The sequence below is a fragment of the Notothenia rossii genome (genome assembly GCF_949606895.1).
Source record: "Notothenia rossii genome assembly, chromosome: 9".
Taxonomy (NCBI): Eukaryota; Metazoa; Chordata; class Actinopteri; order Perciformes; family Nototheniidae; genus Notothenia; species Notothenia rossii.
Window position 1 is genome coordinate 41,798,613 of NC_136907.1, and position 22,569 is coordinate 41,821,181.

Here is a 22,569-nt window from a genome sequence, read left to right on the forward strand (position 1 = left end):
AGAGGACATACTGAGGACAGATTGAGGATGGACAGATGACAGACAGAGGACAGATTTAGGACAGACTGTGGACAAACTGAGGACATACTGAGGACAGACTCATGATATACTGAGGACTGAGGACAGATTGAGGACGAACAGAGGACAGACTGAGGACAGAGGACAGACTGAGGACAGACTGAGGACAGACAGAGGACAGACTGAGGACAGACAGAGGACAGGCTGAGGACAGACAGAGGACAGACTGAGTACAGACTGAGGACAGACTGAGGACAGACTGAGGACAGACAGAGGACAGACTGAGGACAGACAGAGGAAAAACTGAGGACAGACTGAGGACGGACAGGGGATAGACTGAGGACAGACTGAGGACATACTGAGGACAGACTGAGGAAGGACAGACAGAGGACGGACAGAGGACAGACTGAGGACGGACAGAGGACAAACTGAGGACGGACAGGGGATAGACTGAGGACAGACTGAGGACATACTGAGGACAGACTGAGGACAGAGGACAGGCTGAGGACAGATTGAGGACAAACTGAGGACAGACTGAGGGCAGAGGACAGACTGAGGACAGACCGAGGACAGACTGAGGACAGACTGATGAAAGACTGAGGACAGACCGAGGACAGACTGAGGACAGACAGAGGACAGACTGATGATAGACTGATAACAGACTGATGAAAGACTGAGGACAGACTGAGGACAGACTGAGGACAGAGGACAGACTGATGACAGACTGATGAAAGACTGAGGACACACTGATGACAGAGGACAAACTGAGGACAGAGGACAGACTGAGGACAGACTGAGGGCAGAGGACAGACTGAGGACAGACCGAGGACAGACTGAGGACAGACTGAGGACACACTGATGACAGACTGATGAAAGACTGAGGACAGACCGAGGACAGACTGAGGACAGACTGAGGACAGACTGATGAAAGAGGATAGAGTGAGGACAGACTGAGGACGGACAGAGGACCGACTGAGGACAGAGGACAGACTGATGACAGACTGATGAAAGACTGAAGACAGACTGAGGACAGAGGACAGACTGAGGACAGACTGATGAAAGACTGAGGAAAGACTGAGAACAGACTGAGGACAGACTGATGAAAGACTGAGGACAGACTGAGGACGGACAGAGAACAGACAGAGGACGAACAGACAGAGGACGGACTGAGGACAGACAGGTGAAAGACACAGGACATACTGAGGACATACTGAGGACAGACAGAGGACAGACTCAGGACACACTCAGGACACACTGAGGACAGAGGACAGACAGAGGACAGACTGAGGACAGACCGAGGACAGACTGAGGACATACTGAGAACAGACTGAGGACAGACAGAGGATAGACTGAGGACAGACTGAGGACAGACTGAGGACAGAGGACAGGCTGAGTACAGGCAGAGGACAGACTGAGGACAGACTGAGGATAGACAGAGGACAGATTGAGTACAGACAGAGGACAGGCTGAGTACAGACAGAGGACAGACTGAGTACAGATTAAGGACAGACAGAGGACAGACTGAGGACAGACAGAGGAAAGACTGTGAACATAGGACAGACTGAGGACAGACTGAGTACAGACTGAGGACAGACAGGGGATAGACTGAGGACACACTGAGGACAGACTGAGGACAGACTCAAGATATACTGAGGACAGAGGACAGACTGAGGACGAACAGAGGACAGACTGAGGACGGACAGAGGACATACTGAGGACAGAGGACAGACTGAGGGCAGACAGATGACATACTGAGGACAGACAGAGGACAAACTCAGGACACACTGAGGACAGACTGAGGACAGAGGACAGACTGAGGACAGACAGAGGACAGGCTGAGTACAGACAGAGGAAAGACTGAGTACAGACTGAGGTCAGACAGAGGACAGACAGAGGACAGACTGAGGACAGACAGAGGACAGACTGAGTACATAGGACAGACTGAGGACAGACTGATGACAGACTGAGGACAGACTGAGGACGGACAGAGGACAGACTGAGGACAGACAGAGGAAAGACTGAGGACAGACAGAGGACAGACAGAGGACATACTGAGGACACACTGAGGACACACTGAGGACAGACTGAGGACAGACTGAGGACAGACTGAGGACAAACTGAGGACAGCCTGAGGACAGACTGAAGACAGACTCATGATATACTGAGGACAGATGACAGACTGAGGACGAACAGAGGACAGACTGAGGACGGACAGAGGACAGACTGATGACATACTGAGGACAGACTGAGGAAGGACAGACAGAGGACGGACAGAGGACAGACTGAGGATGGACAGGGGACAGACTGAGGACAGAGGACATACTGAGGACAGATTGAGGATGGACAGATGACAGACAGAGGACAGATTTAGGACAGAGGACATGCTGAGGACAGACTGAGGACAAACTGAGGACAGACTGAGGGCAGAGGACAGACTGAGGACAGACCGAGGACAGACTGAGGACAGACTGAGGACAGACTGAGGACAGACTCATGATATACTGAGGACTGAGGACAGACTGAGGACGAACAGAGGACAGACTGAGGACAGAGGACAGACTGAGGACAGACAGAGGACAGACTGAGTACAGACTGAGGACAGACTGAGGACAGACTGAGGACAGACAGAGGACAAACTGAGGACAGACTGAGGACAGACTGAAGACAGACTCATGATATACTGAGGACAGATGACAGACTGAGGACGAACAGAGGACAGACTGAGGACGGACAGAGGACAGACTGAGGACATACTGAGGACAGACTGAGGAAGGACAGACAGAGGACGGACAGAGGACAGACTGAGGACGGACAGAGGACAAACTGAGGACGGACAGGGGATAGACTGAGGACAGAGGACATACTGAGGACAGATTGAGGATGGACAGATGACAGACAGAGGACAGATTTAGGACAGAGGACATGCTGAGGACAGACTGAGGACAAACTGAGGACAGACTGAGGGCAGAGGACAGACTGAGGACAGACCGAGGACAGACTGAGGACAGACTGAGGACAGACTGAGGACAGACTCATGATATACTGAGGACTGAGGACAGACTGAGGACGAACAGAGGACAGACTGAGGACAGAGGACAGACTGAGGACAGACAGAGGACAGACTGAGTACAGACTGAGGACAGACTGAGGACAGACTGAGGACAGACAGAGGACAAACTGAGGACAGACTGAGGACAGACTGAAGACAGACTCATGATATACTGAGGACAGATGACAGACTGAGGACGAACAGAGGACAGACTGAGGACGGACAGAGGACAGACTGAGGACATACTGAGGACAGACTGAGGAAGGACAGACAGAGGACGGACAGAGGACAGACTGAGGACGGACAGAGGACAAACTGAGGACGGACAGGGGATAGACTGAGGACAGACTGAGGACATACTGAGGACATACTGAGGACAGAGGACATGCTGAGGACAGACTGAGGACAAACTGAGGACAGACTGAGGGCAGAGGACAGACTGAGGACAGACCGAGGACATACTGAGGACAGACTGAGGACAGACAGAGGACAGACTGATGATAGACTGATAACAGACTGATGAAAGACTGAGGACAGACTGAGGACAGACTGAGGACAGAGGACAGACTGATGACAGACTGATAAAAGACTGAGGACACACTGATGACAGAGGACAGCCTGAGGACAGAGGACAGACTGAGGACAGACTGAGGGCAGAGGACAGACTGAGGACAGACCGAGGACAGACCGAGGACAGACTGAGGACACACTGATGACAGACTGATGAAAGACTGAGGACAGACCGAGGACAGACTGAGGACAGACTGAGGACAGACTGATGACAGACTGATGAAAGAGGATAGAGTGAGGACAGACTGAGGACGGACAGAGGACCGACTGAGGACAGAGGACAGACTGATGACAGACTGATGAAAGACTGAAGACAGACTGAGGACAGAGGACAGACTGAGGACAGACTGATGAAAGACTGAGGAAAGACTGAGGAAAGAGGACAGACTGAGGACAGACTGATGAAAGAGGATAGACTGAGGACAGTGTTATGACCCGGGTCGTTAGGTCATTTGTGTGTACATTTTTCCCTCCTCGTGTGTGTGTGTGTGTGTGTGTGTGTGTGTGTGTGTGTGTGTGTGTGTGTGTGTGTGTGTGTGTGTGTGTGTGTGTGTGTGTGTGTGTGTGTGTGTGTGTGTGTGTGTGTGTGTGTGTGTGTGTGTGTGTGTGTGAGCAAGCAGGTGGTGCCCATTAGCTGATTAGCTACCACCTGCATGTCGATTGGTCCACCTGAGGAGACAGGAGCATATTAAGCGGCAGCCGTGCAGTTCCTCGGCCGCTCGCTGACTCCACTTCTCCTACTCCCAGCGCGGCGCTTTTTGATATTTTGTTCTATGGTGTTGTGAGCGCACTTTGGTATTGTTTGTCCTTCTCCTCTGGCTGCGGGCCAGTGTCACTTTACCTGTCTTTGCAAGACAGTTTATGTTCTCAGGAGTGCAAACCCTTTTGTTTTCTTTTCCCTTTTGGATCGATCGTTTCCTCATGTTTAAGGTAGTGTGACGGACTGAGGACAGACTGAGGACGGACAGAGAACAGATTGAGGACAGACTGAGGACAGACTGAGGACAGACTGAGGAAAGACTGAGAACAGACTGAGGACAGACTGATGAAAGACTGAGGACAGACTGAGGACGGACAGAGAACAGACAGAGGACGAACAGACAGAGGACGGACTGAGGACAGACAGGTGAAAGACACAGGACATACTGAGGACATACTGAGGACAGACAGAGGACAGACTCAGGACACACTCAGGACACACTGAGGACAGAGGACAGACAGAGGACAGACTGAGGACAGACCGAGGACAGACTGAGGACATACTGAGAACAGACTGAGGACAGACAGAGGATAGACTGAGGACAGACTGAGGACAGACTGAGGACAGAGGACAGGCTGAGTACAGGCAGAGGACAGACTGAGGACAGACTGAGGATAGACAGAGGACAGATTGAGTACAGACAGAGGACAGGCTGAGTACAGACAGAGGACAGACTGAGTACAGATTAAGGACAGACAGAGGACAGACTGAGGACAGACAGAGGAAAGACTGTGAACATAGGACAGACTGAGGACAGACTGAGTACAGACTGAGGACAGACAGGGGATAGACTGAGGACACACTGAGGACAGACTGAGGACAGACTCAAGATATACTGAGGACAGAGGACAGACTGAGGACGAACAGAGGACAGACTGAGGACGGACAGAGGACATACTGAGGACAGAGGACAGACTGAGGGCAGACAGATGACATACTGAGGACAGACAGAGGACAAACTCAGGACACACTGAGGACAGACTGAGGACAGAGGACAGACTGAGGACAGACAGAGGACAGGCTGAGTACAGACAGAGGAAAGACTGAGTACAGACTGAGGTCAGACAGAGGACAGACAGAGGACAGACTGAGGACAGACAGAGGACAGACTGAGTACATAGGACAGACTGAGGACAGACTGATTACAGACTGAGGACAGACTGAGGACGGACAGAGGACAGACTGAGGACAGACAGAGGAAAGACTGAGGACAGACAGAGGACAGACAGAGGACAGACTGAAGACAGACTCATGATATACTGAGGACAGATGACAGACTGAGGACGAACAGAGGACAGACTGAGGACGGACAGAGGACAGACTGATGACATACTGAGGACAGACTGAGGAAGGACAGACAGAGGACGGACAGAGGACAGACTGAGGATGGACAGAGGACAAACTGAGGACGGACAGGGGACAGACTGAGGACAGAGGACATACTGAGGACAGATTGAGGATGGACAGATGACAGACAGAGGACAGATTTAGGACAGAGGACATGCTGAGGACAGACTGAGGACAAACTGAGGACAGACTGAGGGCAGAGGACAGACTGAGGACAGACCGAGGACAGACTGAGGACAGACTGAGGACAGACTGTGGACAGATTCATGATATACTGAGGACTGAGGACAGACTGAGGACGAACAGAGGACAGACTGAGGACAGAGGACAGACTGAGGACAGACAGAGGACAGACTGAGTACAGACTGAGGACAGACTGAGGACAGACTGAGGACAGACAGAGGACAAACTGAGGACAGACTGAGGACAGACTGAGGACAGACAAAGGACATACTGAGGACAGACTGAGGAAGGACAGACAGATGACGGACAGAGGACAGACTGAGGACGGACAGAGGACAAACTGAGGACGGACAGGGGATAGACTGAGGACAGACTGAGGACATACTGAGGACAGACTGAGGACAGAGGACATGCTGAGGACAGACTGAGGACAAACTGAGGACAGACTGAGGGCAGAGGACAGACTGAGGACAGACCGAGGACAGACTGAGGACAGACTGAGGACAGACAGAGGACAGACTGATGATAGACTGATAACAGACTGATGAAAGACTGAGGACAGACTGAGGACAGACTGAGGACAGAGGACAGACTGATGACAGACTGATAAAAGACTGAGGACACACTGATGACAGAGGACAGCCTGAGGACAGAGGACAGACTGAGGACAGACTGAGGGCAGAGGACAGACTGAGGACAGACCGAGGACAGACCGAGGACAGACTGAGGACACACTGATGACAGACTGATGAAAGACTGAGGACAGACCGAGGACAGACTGAGGACAGACTGAGGACAGACTGATGACAGACTGATGAAAGAGGATAGAGTGAGGACAGACTGAGGACGGACAGAGGACCGACTGAGGACAGAGGACAGACTGATGACAGACTGATGAAAGACTGAGGACAGACTGAGGACAGAGGACAGACTGAGGACAGACTGATGAAAGACTGAGGAAAGACTGAGGACAGAGGACAGACTGAGGACAGACTGATGAAAGAGGATAGACTGAGGACAGTGTTATGACCCGGGTCGTTAGGTCATTTGTGTGTACATTTTTCCCTCCTCGTGTGTGTGTGTGTGTGTGTGTGTGTGTGTGTGTGTGTGTGTGTGTGTGTGTGTGTGTGTGTGTGTGTGTGTGTGTGTGTGTGTGTGTGTGTGTGTGTGTGTGTGTGTGTGTGTGTGAGCAAGCAAGCAGGTGGTGCCCATTAGCTGATTAGCTACCACCTGCATGTCGATTGGTCCACCTGAGGAGACAGGAGCATATTAAGCGGCAGCCGTGCAGTTCCTCGGCCGCTCGCTGACTCCACTTCTCCTACTCCCAGCGCGGCGCTTTTTGATATTTTGTTCTATGGTGTTGTGAGCGCACTTTGGTATTGTTTGTCCTTCTCCTCTGGCTGCGGGCCAGTGTCACTTTACCTGTCTTTGCAAGACAGTTTATGTTCTCAGGAGTGCAAACCCTTTTGTTTTCTTTTCCCTTTTGGATCGATCGTTTCCTCATGTTTAAGGTAGTGTGACGGACTGAGGACAGACTGAGGACGGACAGAGGACAGATTGAGGACAGACTGAGGACAGACTGAGGACAGACTGAGAACAGACTGAGGACAGACTAATGAAAGACTGAGGACAGACTGAGGATGGACAGAGGACAGACAGAGGACGAACAGACAGAGGACGGACTGAGGACAGACAGGTGAAAGACAGAGGACATACTGAGGACATACTGAGGACAGACAGAGGACAGACTCAGGACACACTCAAGACACACTGAGGACAGAGGACAGACTGAGGAAAGACTGAGGACGGACAGAGGACAGACAGAGGACGAACAGACAGAGGACGGAGGACAGGCTGAGTACAGGCAGAGGACAGACTAAGGACAGACTGATGACATACTGAGGACAGACTGAGGACGGACAGGGGACAGACTGAGGGCAGAGGACAGACTGAGGACAGACTGAGGACAGACTGAGGACAGACAGAGGACAGACTGAGGACAGACTGAGTACAGACTGAGTACAGACTGAGGAGAGACAGAGGATAGACTGAGGACAGACTGAGGACAGACAGAGGACATACTGAGTACATAGGACAGACTGAGGACAGACTGAGTACAGACTGAGGACAGACAGATGATAGACTGAGGACAGACTGAGGACAGACCGAGGACAGACCGAGGACATACTGAGGACAGACTGAGTAAAGACTGAGGACAGACTGATTATATACTGAGGACAGAGGACAGACTGAGGACGAACAGACTACAGACTGAGGATGGACAGAGGACATACTGAGGACAGACTGAGGACATAATGAGGAAAGACTGAGGACGGACAGACTGAGGACAGACTGAGGACAGAGGACGGTCAGAGGAGAGACTGAGGACAGAGGACAGACTGATTACATACTGAGGACTGACTGAGGACGGACAGAGGACAAACTGAGGACGGACAGGGGACAGACTGAGGACAGAGGACATACTGAGGACAGACTGAGGACGGACAGATGACAGACAGAGGACAGACTGAGGACAGACTGAGGACAAACTGAGGACAGACTGAGGACAGACTGAGGACAGACTCATGATATACTGAGGACAGATGACAGACTGAGGACGAACAGAGGACAGACTGAGGACGGACAGAGGACATACTGAGGACATACTGAGGACAGACTGAGGAAGGACAGACAGAGGACGGACAGAGGACAGACTGAAGACGGACAGAGGACAAACTGAGGACGGACAGGGGACAGACTGAGGACAGAGGACATACTGAGGACAGATTGAGGATGGACAGATGACAGACAGAGGACAGATTTAGGACAGACTGAGGACAAACTGAGGACAGACTGAGGACAGACTCATGATATACTGAGGACAGAGGACAGACTGAGGACGAACAGAGGACAGACTGAGGACGGACAGAGGACATACTGAGGACAGAGGACAGACTGAGGGCAGACAGATGACATACTGAGGACAGACAGAGGACAAACTCAGGACACACTGAGGACAGACTGAGGACAGAGGACAGACTGAGGACAGACTGAGGACAGACAGAGGACAGGCTGAGTACAGACAGAGGAAAGACTGAGTACAGACTGAGGTCAGACAGAGGACAGACTGAGGACAGACAGAGGACAGACTGAGGACAGACAGAGGACAGACTGAGTACATAGGACAGACTGAGGACAGACTGATGACAGACTGAGGACAGACTGAGGACGGACAGAGGACAGACTGAGGACAGACAGAGGAAAGACTGAGTACAGACTGAGGTCAGACAGAGGACATACTGAGGACAGAGGACAGACTGAGGGCAGACAGATGACACACTGAGGACAGACTGAGGACAGAGGACAGACTGAGGACAGACTGAGGACAGACAGAGGACAGGCTGAGTACAGACAGAGGAAAGACTGAGTACAGACTGAGGTCAGACAGAGGACAGACTGAGGACAGACAGAGGACAGACTGAGGACAGACAGAGGACAGACTGAGTACATAGGACAGACTGAGGACAGACTGAGGACAGACTGAGGACGGACAGAGGACAGACTGAGGACAGACAGAGGAAAGACTGAGGACAGATTGAGGACAGACAGAGGACAGACTGAGGACACACTGAGGACACACTGAGGACAGACTGAGGACAAACTGAGGACAGCCTGAGGACAGACTGAAGACAGACTCATGGTATACTGAGGACAGATGACAGACTGAGGACGAACAGAGGACAGACTGAGGACGGACAGAGGACAGACTGATGACATACTGAGGACAGACTGAGGAAGGACATACAGAGGACGGACAGAGGACAGACTGATGACGGACAGAGGACAAACTGAGGACGGACAGGGACAGACTGAGGACAGAGGACATACTGAGGACAGATTGAGGATGGACAGATGACAGACAGAGGACAGATTTAGGAAAGACTGTGGACAAACTGAGGACAGACTGAGGACACACTCATGATATACTGAGGACTGAGGACAGATTGAGGACGAACAGAGGACAGACTGAGGACAGAGGACAGACTGAGGACAGACTGAGGACAGACAGAGGACAGACTGAGTACAGACTGAGGACAGACTGAGGACAGACTGAGGACAGACAGAGGACAGACTGAGGACAGACAGAGGACAAACTGAGGACAGACTGAGGACGGACAGGGGATAGACTGAGGACATACTGAGGACAGACTGAGGAAGGACAGACAGAGGACGGACAGAGGACAGACTGAGGACGGACAGAGGACAAACTGAGGACGGACAGGGGATAGACTGAGGACATACTGAGGACAGACTGAGGACAGAGGACAGGCTGAGGACAGATTGAGGACAAACTGAGGACAGACTGAGGGCAGAGGACAGACTGAGGACAGACCGAGGACAGACTGAGGACAGACTGATGAAAGACTGAGGACAGACCGAGGACAGACTGAGGACAGACAGAGGACAGACTGATGATAGACTGATAACAGACTGATGAAAGACTGAGGACAGACTGAGGACAGACTGAGGACAGAGGACAGACTGATGACAGACTGATGAAAGCCTGAGGACACACTGATGACAGAGGACAGACTGAGGACAGAGGACAGACTGAGGACAGACTGAGGGCAGAGGATAGACTGAGGACAGACTGAGGACACACTGATGACAGACTGATGAAAGACTGAGGACAGACCGAGGACAGACTGAGGACAGACTGAGGACAGACTGATGACAGACTGATGAAAGAGGATAGAGTGAGGACAGACTGAGGACGGACAGAGGACCGACTGAGGACAGTGGACAGACTGAGGACAGACTGATGAAAGACTGAAGACAGACTGAGGACAGAGGACAGACTGAGGACAGACTGATGAAAGACTGAGGAAAGACTGAGGACAGAGGACAGACTGATGACAGACTGATGAAAGACTGAGGACAGACTGAGGACAGAGGACAGACTGAGGACAGACTGATGAAAGACTGAGGAAAGACTGAGGACAGAGGACAGACTGAGGACAGACTGATGAAAGAGGATAGACTGAGGACAGTGTTTTGACCCGGGTCGTTAGGTCATTTGTGTGTACATTTTTCCCTCCTCGTGTGTGTGTGTGTGTGTGTGTGTGTGTGTGTGTGTGTGTGTGTGTGTGTGTGTGTGTGTGTGTGTGTGTGTGTGTGTGTGTGTGTGTGTGTGTGTGAGCAAGCAGGTGGTGCCCATTAGCTGATTAGCTACCACCTGCATGTCGATTGGTCCACCTGAGGAGACAGGAGCATATTAAGCGGCAGCCGTGCAGTTCCTCGGCCGCTCGCTGACTCCACTTCTCCTACTCCCAGCGCGGCGCTTTTTGATATTTTGTTCTATGGTGTTGTGAGCGCACTTTGGTATTGTTTGTCCTTCTCCTCTGGCTGCGGGCCAGTGTCACTTTACCTGTCTTTGCAAGACAGTTTATGTTCTCAGGAGTGCAAACCCTTTTGTTTTCTTTTCCCTTTTGGATCGATCGTTTCCTCATGTTTAAGGTAGTGTGACGGACTGAGGACAGACTGAGGACGGACAGAGGACAGATTGAGGACAGACTGAGGACAGACTGAGGACAGACTGAGGAAAGACTGAGAACAGACTGAGGACAGACTGATGAAAGACTGAGGACAGACTGAGGACGGACAGAGAACAGACAGAGGACGAACAGACAGAGGACGGACTGAGGACAGACAGGTGAAAGACACAGGACATACTGAGGACATACTGAGGACAGACAGAGGACAGACTCAGGACACACTCAGGACACACTGAGGACAGAGGACAGACAGAGGACAGACTGAGGACAGACCGAGGACAGACTGAGGACATACTGAGAACAGACTGAGGACAGACAGAGGATAGACTGAGGACAGACTGAGGACAGACTGAGGACAGAGGACAGGCTGAGTACAGGCAGAGGACAGACTGAGGACAGACTGAGGATAGACAGAGGACAGATTGAGTACAGACAGAGGACAGGCTGAGTACAGACAGAGGACAGACTGAGTACAGATTAAGGACAGACAGAGGACAGACTGAGGACAGACAGAGGAAAGACTGTGAACATAGGACAGACTGAGGACAGACTGAGTACAGACTGAGGACAGACAGGGGATAGACTGAGGACACACTGAGGACAGACTGAGGACAGACTCAAGATATACTGAGGACAGAGGACAGACTGAGGACGAACAGAGGACAGACTGAGGACGGACAGAGGACATACTGAGGACAGAGGACAGACTGAGGGCAGACAGATGACATACTGAGGACAGACAGAGGACAAACTCAGGACACACTGAGGACAGACTGAGGACAGAGGACAGACTGAGGACAGACAGAGGACAGGCTGAGTACAGACAGAGGAAAGACTGAGTACAGACTGAGGTCAGACAGAGGACAGACAGAGGACAGACTGAGGACAGACAGAGGACAGACTGAGTACATAGGACAGACTGAGGACAGACTGATTACAGACTGAGGACAGACTGAGGACGGACAGAGGACAGACTGAGGACAGACAGAGGAAAGACTGAGGACAGACAGAGGACAGACAGAGGACAGACTGAAGACAGACTCATGATATACTGAGGACAGATGACAGACTGAGGACGAACAGAGGACAGACTGAGGACGGACAGAGGACAGACTGATGACATACTGAGGACAGACTGAGGAAGGACAGACAGAGGACGGACAGAGGACAGACTGAGGATGGACAGAGGACAAACTGAGGACGGACAGGGGACAGACTGAGGACAGAGGACATACTGAGGACAGATTGAGGATGGACAGATGACAGACAGAGGACAGATTTAGGACAGAGGACACGCTGAGGACAGACTGAGGACAAACTGAGGACAGACTGAGGGCAGAGGACAGACTGAGGACATACCGAGGACAGACTGAGGACAGACTGAGGACAGACTGTGGACAGATTCATGATATACTGAGGACTGAGGACAGACTGAGGACGAACAGAGGACAGACTGAGGACAGAGGACAGACTGAGGACAGACAGAGGACAGACTGAGTACAGACTGAGGACAGACTGAGGACAGACTGAGGACAGACAGAGGACAAACTGAGGACAGACTGAGGACAGACTGAAGACAGACTCATGATATACTGAGGACAGATGACAGACTGAGGACGAACAGAGGACAGACTGAGGACGGACAGAGGACAGACTGAGGACATACTGAGGACAGACTGAGGAAGGACAGACAGAGGACGGACAGAGGACAGACTGAGGACGGACAGAGGACAAACTGAGGACGGACAGGGGATAGACTGAGGACAGACTGAGGACATACTGAGGACAGACTGAGGACAGAGGACATGCTGAGGACAGACTGAGGACAAACTGAGGACAGACTGAGGGCAGAGGACAGACTGAGGACAGACCGAGGACAGACTGAGGACAGACTGAGGACAGACAGAGGACAGACTGATGATAGACTGATAACAGACTGATGAAAGACTGAGGACAGACTGAGGACAGACTGAGGACAGAGGACAGACTGATGACAGACTGATAAAAGACTGAGGACACACTGATGACAGAGGACAGCCTGAGGACAGAGGACAGACAGAGGACAGATTTAGGACAGACTGAGGACAAACTGAGGACAGACTGAGGACAGACTCATGATATACTGAGGACAGAGGACAGACTGAGTACAGATTAAGGACAGACTGAGGACAGACTGAGTACAGACTGAGGACAGACAGGGGATAGACTGAGGACACACTGAGGACACACTGAGGAAAGACCGAGGACATACTGAGGACAGACTGAGTAAAGACTGAGGACAGACTGATGATATACTGAGGACAGAGGACAGACTGAGAACGAACAGAGGATAGACTGAGAACGGACAGAGGACAGACTGAGGAAGGACAGAGGACTGACTGAAGACAGACTGAGGACAGACTGAGGACATAGGACAGACTGAGGGCAGACAGAGGACATACTGAGGACAGACAGTGGACAGACTCAGGACACACTGAGGACAGAGGACAGACTGAGGGCAGACAGAGGACATACTGAGGAAAGACAGAGGACATACTCAGGACACACTGAGGATAGATTGAGGACAGAGGACAGACTGAGGACAGAGGACAGACTGAGGACGGACAGACTTAGGACAGACCGAGGACAGGCTGAGGACAGACTGAGGACAGACTGAGTACAGACTGAGGAGAGATAGAGGATAGACTGAGGACAGACTGAGGACAGACAGAGGACAGACTGAGTACATAGGACAGACTGAGGACAGACTGAGGACAGACTGAGTACAGAATGAGTACAGACTGAGTAATGACTGAGGAGAGACAGAAGATAGACTGAGGACAGACTGAGGACAGACAGAGGACAGACTGAGTACATAGGACAAACTGAGGACAGACTGAGTACAGACTGAGGACAGACAGAGGATAGCCTGAGGACACACTGAGGACAGACTGAGGAAAGACCAAGGACATACTGAGGAAAGACTGATGATATACTGAGGACAGAGGACAGACTGAGGACAAACTGAGGACAGACTGAGGACAAACTCATGATATACTGAGGACAGAGGACAGACTGAGGACAGACTGAGTACAGATTAAGGACAGACAGAGGACATACTGAGGACAGACAGAGGAAAGACTGTGAACATAGGACAGACTGAGGACAGACTGAGTACAGACTGAGGACAGACAGGGGATAGACTGAGGACACACTGAGGACACACTGAGGAAAGACCGAGGACATACTGAGGACAGACTGAGTAAAGACTGAGGACAGACTGATGATATACTGAGGACAGAGGACAGACTGAGAACGAACAGAGGATAGACTGAGAACGGACAGAGGACAGACTGAGGAAGGACAGAGGACAGACTGAAGACAGACTGAGGACAGACTGAGGACATAGGACAGACTGAGGGCAGACAGAGGACATACTGAGGACAGACAGTGGACAGACTCAGGACACACTGAGGACAGAGGACAGACTGAGGGCAGACAGAGGACATACTGAGGAAAGACAGAGGACATACTCAGGACACACTGAGGATAGACTGAGGACAGAGGACATACTGAGGACAGAGGACAGACTGAGGACGGACAGACTTAGGACAGACCGAGGACAGACTGAGGACAGACTGAGGACAGACTGAGTACAGACTGAGGAGAGATAGAGGATAGACTGAGGACAGACTGAGGACAGACAGAGGACAGACTGAGTACATAGGACAGACTGAGGACAGACTGAGGACAGACTGAGTACAGAATGAGTACAGACTGAGTACTGACTGAGGAGAGACAGAAGATAGACTGAGGACAGACTGAGGACAGACAGAGGACAGACAGAGGATAGCCTGAGGACACACTGAGGACAGACTGAGGAAAGACCAAGGACATACTGAGGAAAGACTGATGATATACTGAGGACAGACGACAGACTGAGGATGAACAGAGTACAGACTGAGGACGGACAGAGGACAGACTGGGGACATACTGAGGACAGACTGAGGACTAAATGAGGAAAGACTGAGGACATACTGAGTACAGACTGAGTACAGACTGAGGAGAGACAGAGGATAGACTGAGGACAGACTGAGGACAGACAGAGGACATACTGAGTACATAGGACAGACTGAGGACAGACTGAGTACAGACTGAGGACAGACAGAGGATAGACTGAGGACACACTGAGGACAGACCGAGGACAGACCGAGGACATACTGAGGACAGACTGAGTACAGACTGAGTAAAGACTGAGGACAGACTGATTATATACTGAGGACAGAGGACAGACTGAGGACGAACAGAGTACAGACTGAGGATGGACAGAGGACAGACTGAGGACAGACTGAGGACATAATGAGGAAAGACTGAGGACGGACAGACTGAGGACAGACTGAGGACAAACTGAGGACAGACTGAGGACAGACTCATGATATACTGAGGACAGATGACAGACTGAGGACGAACAGAGGACAGACTGAGGACGGACATAGGACATACTGAGGACATACTGAGGACAGACTGAGGAAGGACAGACAGAGGACGGACAGAGGACAGACTGAGGACGGACAGAGGACAAACTGAGGACGGACAGGGGACAGACTGAGGACAGAGGACATACTGAGGACATATTGAGGATGGACAGATGACAGACAGAGGACAGATTTAGGACAGACTGAGGACAGACTGAGGACAGACTGAGGACAGACTGAGGACAGACTCATGATATACTGAGGACAGAGGACAGACTGAGGATGAACAGAGGACAGACTGAGGACGGACAGAGGACATACTGAGGACAGAGGACAGACTGAGGGCAGACAGGTGACACACTGAGGACAGACTGAGGACAGAGGACAGACTGAGGACAGACTGAGGACAGACTGAGGACAGACAGAGGACAGGCTGAGTACAGACAGAGGAAAGACTGAGTACAGACTGAGGTCAGACAGAGGACAGACTGAGGACAGACAGAGGACAGACTGAGTACATAGGACAGACTGAGGACAGACTGAGGACAGACTGAGGACGGACATAGGACAGACTGAGGACAGACAGAGGAAAGACTGAGGACAGATTGAGGACAGACAGAGGACAGACTGAGGACACACTGAGGACACACTGAGGACAGACTGAGGACAAACTGAGGACAGCCTGAGGACAGACTGAAGACAGACTCATGATATACTGAGGACAGATGACAGACTGAGGACGAACAGAGGACAGACTGAGGACGGACAGAGGACAGACTGATGACATACTGAGGACAGAGTGAGGAAGGACATACAGAGGACGGACAGAGGACAGACTGATGACGGACAGAGGACAAACTGAGGACGGACAGGGGACAGACTGAGGACAGAGGACATACTGAGGACAGATTGAGGATGGACAGATGACAGACAGAGGACAGATTTAGGAAAGACTGTGGACAAACTGAGGACAGACTGAGGACAGACTCATGATATACTGAGGACTGAGGACAGATTGAGGACGAACAGAGGACAGACTGAGGACAGAGGACAAACTGAGGACAGACTGAGGACAGACAGAGGACAGACTGAGTACAGACTGAGGACAGACTGAGGACAGACTGAGGACATACAGAGGACAGACTGAGGACAGACAGAGGACAAACTGAGGACAGACTGAGGACGGACAGGGGATAGACTGAGGACATACTGAGGACAGACTGAGGAAGGACAGACAGAGGACGGACAGAGGACAGACTGAGGACGGACAGAGGACAAACTGAGGACGGATAGGGGATAGACTGAGGACATACTGAGGACAGACTGAGGACAGAGGACAGGCTGAGGACAGATTGAGGACAAACTGAGGACAGACTGAGGGCAGAGGACAGACTGAGGACAGACCGAGGACAGACTGAGGACAGACTGATGAAAGACTGAGGACAGACCGAGGACAGACTGAGGACAGACAGAGGACAGACTGATGATAGACTGATAACAGACTGATGAAAGACTGAGGACAGACTGAGGACAGACTGAGGACAGAGGACAGACTGATGACAGACTGATGAAAGCCTGAGGACAGACTGAGGACAGAGGACAGACTGAGGACAGAGGACAGACTGAGGACAGACTGAGGGCAGAGGACAGACTGAGGACAGACTGAGGACACACTGATGACAGACTGATGAAAGACTGAGGACAGACCGAGGACAGACTGAGGACAGACAGATGATAGACTGAGGACAGACTGAGGACAGACCGAGGACAGACTGAGGACATACTGAGGACAGACTGAGTAAAGACTGAGGACAGACTGATTATATACTGAGGACAGAGGACAGACTGAGGACGAACAGACTACAGACTGAGGATGGACAGAGGACATACTGAGGACAGACTGAGGACATAATGAGGAAAGACTGAGGACGGACAGACTGAGGACAGACTGAGGACAGAGGACGGTCAGAGGAGAGACTGAGGACAGAGGACAGACTGATTACATACTGAGGACTGACTGAGGACGGACAGAGGACAAACTGAGGACGGACAGGGGACAGACTGAGGACAGAGGACATACTGAGGACAGACTGAGGACGGACAGATGACAGACAGAGGACAGACTGAGGACAGACTGAGGACAAACTGAGGACAGACTGAGGACAGACTGAGGACAGACTCATGATATACTGAGGACAGATGACAGACTGAGGACGAACAGAGGACAGACTGAGGACGGACAGAGGACAGACTGAGGACGAACAGAGGACAGACTGAGGACGGACAGAGGACATACTGAGGACAGAGGACAGACTGAGGGCAGACATATGACATACTGAGGACAGACAGAGGACAAACTCAGGACACACTGAGGACAGACTGAGGACAGAGGACAGACTGAGGACAGACTGAGGACAGACAGAGGACAGGCTGAGTACAGACAGAGGAAAGACTGAGTACAGACTGAGGTCAGACAGAGGACAGACTGAGGACAGACAGAGGACAGACTGAGGACAGACAGAGGACAGACTGAGTACATAGGACAGACTGAGGACAGACTGATGACAGACTGAGGACAGACTGAGGACGGACAGAGGAAAGACTGAGGACAGATTGAGGACAGACAGAGGACAGACTGAGGACACATTGAGGACACACTGAGGACAGACTGAGGACAGACTGAGGACAAACTGAGGACAGCCTGAGGAAAGACTGAAGACAGACTCATGATATACTGAGGACAGATGACAGACTGAGGACGAACAGAGGACAGACTGAGGACGGACAGAGGACAGACTGATGACATACTGAGGACAGACTGAGGAAGGACAGACAGAGGACGGACAGAGGACAGACTGAGGACGGACAGAGGACAAACTGAGGACGGACAGGGGACAGACTGAGGACAGAGGACATACTGAGGACAGATTGAGGATGGACAGATGACAGACAGAGGACAGATTTAGGACAGACTGTGGACAAACTGAGGACAGACTGAGGACAGACTCATGATATACTGAGGACTGAGGGCAGACTGAGGACGAACAGAGGACAGACTGAGGACAGAGGACAGACTGAGGACAGACTGAGGACAGACAGAGGACAGACTGAGGACAGACTGAGTACAGACTGAGGACAGACTGAGGACAGACAGAGGACAGACTGAGGACAGACAGAGGACAAACTGAGGACAGACTGAGGACAGACTGAAGACAGACTCATGATATACTGAGGACAGATGACAGACTGAGGACGAACAGAGGACAGACTGAGGACGGACAGAGGACAGACTGAGGACATACTGAGGACAGACTGAGGAAGGACATACAAAGGACGGACAGAGGACAGACTGAGGACGGACAGAGGACAAACTGAGGACGGACAGGGGATAGACTGAGGACAGACTGAGGACATACTGAGGACAGACTGAGGACAGAGGACAGGCTGAGGACAGACTGAGGACAAACTGAGGACAGACTGAGGGCAGAGGACAGACCGAGGACAGACTGAGGACAGACTGATGAAAGACTGAGGACAGACCGAGGACAGACTGAGGACATACAGAGGACAGACTGATGATAGACTGATAACAGACTGATGAAAGACTGAGGACAGACTGAGGACAGACTGAGGACAGAGGACAGACTGATGACAGACTGATGAAAGACTGAGGACACACTGATGACAGAGGACAGACTGAGGACAGATGACAGACTGAGGACAGACTGAGGGCAGAGGACAGACTGAGGACAGACCGAGGACAGACTGAGAACACACTGATGACAGACTGATGAAAGACTGAGGACAGACCGAGGACAGCCTGAGGACAGACTGAGGACAGACTGAGGAAGGACAGAGGACAGACTGAAGACAGACTGAGGACAGACTGAGGACATAGGACAGACTGAGGGCAGACAGAGGACATACTGAGGATAGACAGTGGACAGACTCAGGACACACTGAGGACAGAGGACAGACTGAGGGCAGACAGAGGACATACTGAGGAAAGACAGAGGACATACTCAGGACACACTGAGGATAGACTGAGGACAGAGGACAGACTGAGGACAGAGGACAGACTGAGGACGGACAGACTTAGGACAGACCGAGGACAGACTGAGGACAGACTGAGTACAGACTGAGGAGAGATAGAGGATAGACTTAGGACAGACTGAGGACAGACTGAGGACAGACTGAGTACAGAATGAGTACAGACTGAGTACTGACTGAGGAGAGACAGAAGATAGACTGAGGACAGACAGAGGACAGACTGAGTACATAGGACAAACTGAGGACAGACTGAGTACAGACTGAGGACAGACAGAGGATAGACTGAGGACACACTGAGGACAGACTGAGGAAAGACCAAGGTTATACTGAGGACAGACTGATGATATACTGAGGACAGAGGACAGACTGAGGATGAACAGAGTACAGACTGAGGACGGACAGAGGACAGACTGAGGACATACTGAGGACAGACTGAGGACTAAATGAGGAAAGACTGAGGACGGACATACTGAGGACAGACAGAGGACGGTCAGAGGAGAGACTGAGGACAGAGGATAGACTGATGACATACTGAGGACAGACTGAGGACGGACAGAGGACAAACTGAGGACGGACAGGGGACAGACTGAGGGCAGAGGACAGACTGAGGACAGACTGAGGACAGACTGAGGACAGACAGAGGACAGACTGAGGACAGACTGAGTACAGACTGAGTACAGACTGAGGAGAGACAGAGGATAGACTGAGGACAGACTGAGGACAGACAGAGGACATACTGAGTACATAGGACAGACTGAGGACAGACTGAGGACAGACTGAGTACAGACTGAGGACAGACAGAGGATAGACTGAGGACACACTGAGGACAGACCGAGGACATACTGAGGACAGACTGAGTACAGACTGAGTAAAGACTGAGGACAGACTGATTATGTACTGATGACAGAGGACAGACTGAGGACGAACAGAGTACAGACTGAGGATGGACAGAGGACAGACTGAGGACATACTGAGGACAGACTGAGGACAGAGGACGGTCAGAGGAGAGACTGAGGACAGAGGACATACTGATTACATACTGAGGACAGACTGAGGACGGACAGAGGACAAACTGAGAACGGACAGGGGACAGACTGAGGACAGAGGACATACTGAGGACAGACTGAGGACGGACAGATGACAGACAGAGGACATACTGAGGACAAACTGAGGACAGACTGAGGACAGACTGAGGACAGACTCATGATATACTGAGGACAGATGACAGACTGAGGACGAACAGAGGACAGACTGAGGACGGACAGAGGACAGACTGAGGACATACTGAGGACAGACTGAGGAAGGACATACAGAGGACGGACAGAGGACAGACTGAGGACGGACAGAGGACAAACTGAGGACGGACAGGGGACAGACTGAGGACAGAGGACATACTGAGGACAGATTGAGGATGGACAGATGACAGACAGAGGACAGATTTAGGACAGACTGAGGACAAACTGAGGACAGACTGAGGACAGACTCATGATATACTGAGGACAGAGGACAGACTGAGTACAGATTAAGGACAGACTGAGGACAGACTGAGTACAGACTGAGGACAGACAGGGGATAGACTGAGGACACACTGAGGACACACTGAGGAAAGACCGAGGACATACTGAGGACAGACTGAGTAAAGACTGAGGACAGACTGATGATATACTGAGGACAGAGGACAGACTGAGAACGAACAGAGGATAGACTGAGAACGGACAGAGGACAGACTGAGGAAGGACAGAGGACAGACTGAAGACAGACTGAGGACAGACTGAGGACATAGGACAGACTGAGGGCAGACAGAGGACATACTGAGGACAGACAGTGGACAGACTCAGGACACACTGAGGACAGAGGACAGACTGAGGGCAGACAGAGGACATACTGAGGAAAGACAGAGGACATACTCAGGACACACTGAGGATAGATTGAGGACAGAGGACAGACTGAGGACAGAGGACAGACTGAGGACGGACAGACTTAGGACAGACCGAGGACAGGCTGAGGACAGACTGAGGACAGACTGAGTACAGACTGAGGAGAGATAGAGGATAGACTGAGGACAGACTGAGGACAGACAGAGGACAGACTGAGTACATAGGACAGACTGAGGACAGACTGAGGACAGACTGAGGACAGACTGAGTACAGAATGAGTACAGACTGAGTACTGACTGAGGAGAGACAGAAGATAGACTGAGGACAGACTGAGGACAGACAGAGGACAGACTGAGTACATAGGACAAACTGAGGACAGACTGAGTACAGACTGAGGACAGACAGAGGATAGCCTGAGGACACACTGAGGACAGACTGAGGAAAGACCAAGGACATACTGAGGAAAGACTGATGATATACTGAGGACAGAGGACAGACTGAGGACAAACTGAGGACAGACTGAGGACAGACTCATGATATACTGAGGACAGAGGACAGACTGAGGACAGACTGAGTACAGATTAAGGACAGACAGAGGACAGACTGAGGACAGACAGAGGAAAGACTGTGAACATAGGACAGACTGAGGACAGACTGAGTACAGACTGAGGACAGACAGGGGATAGACTGAGGACACACTGAGGAC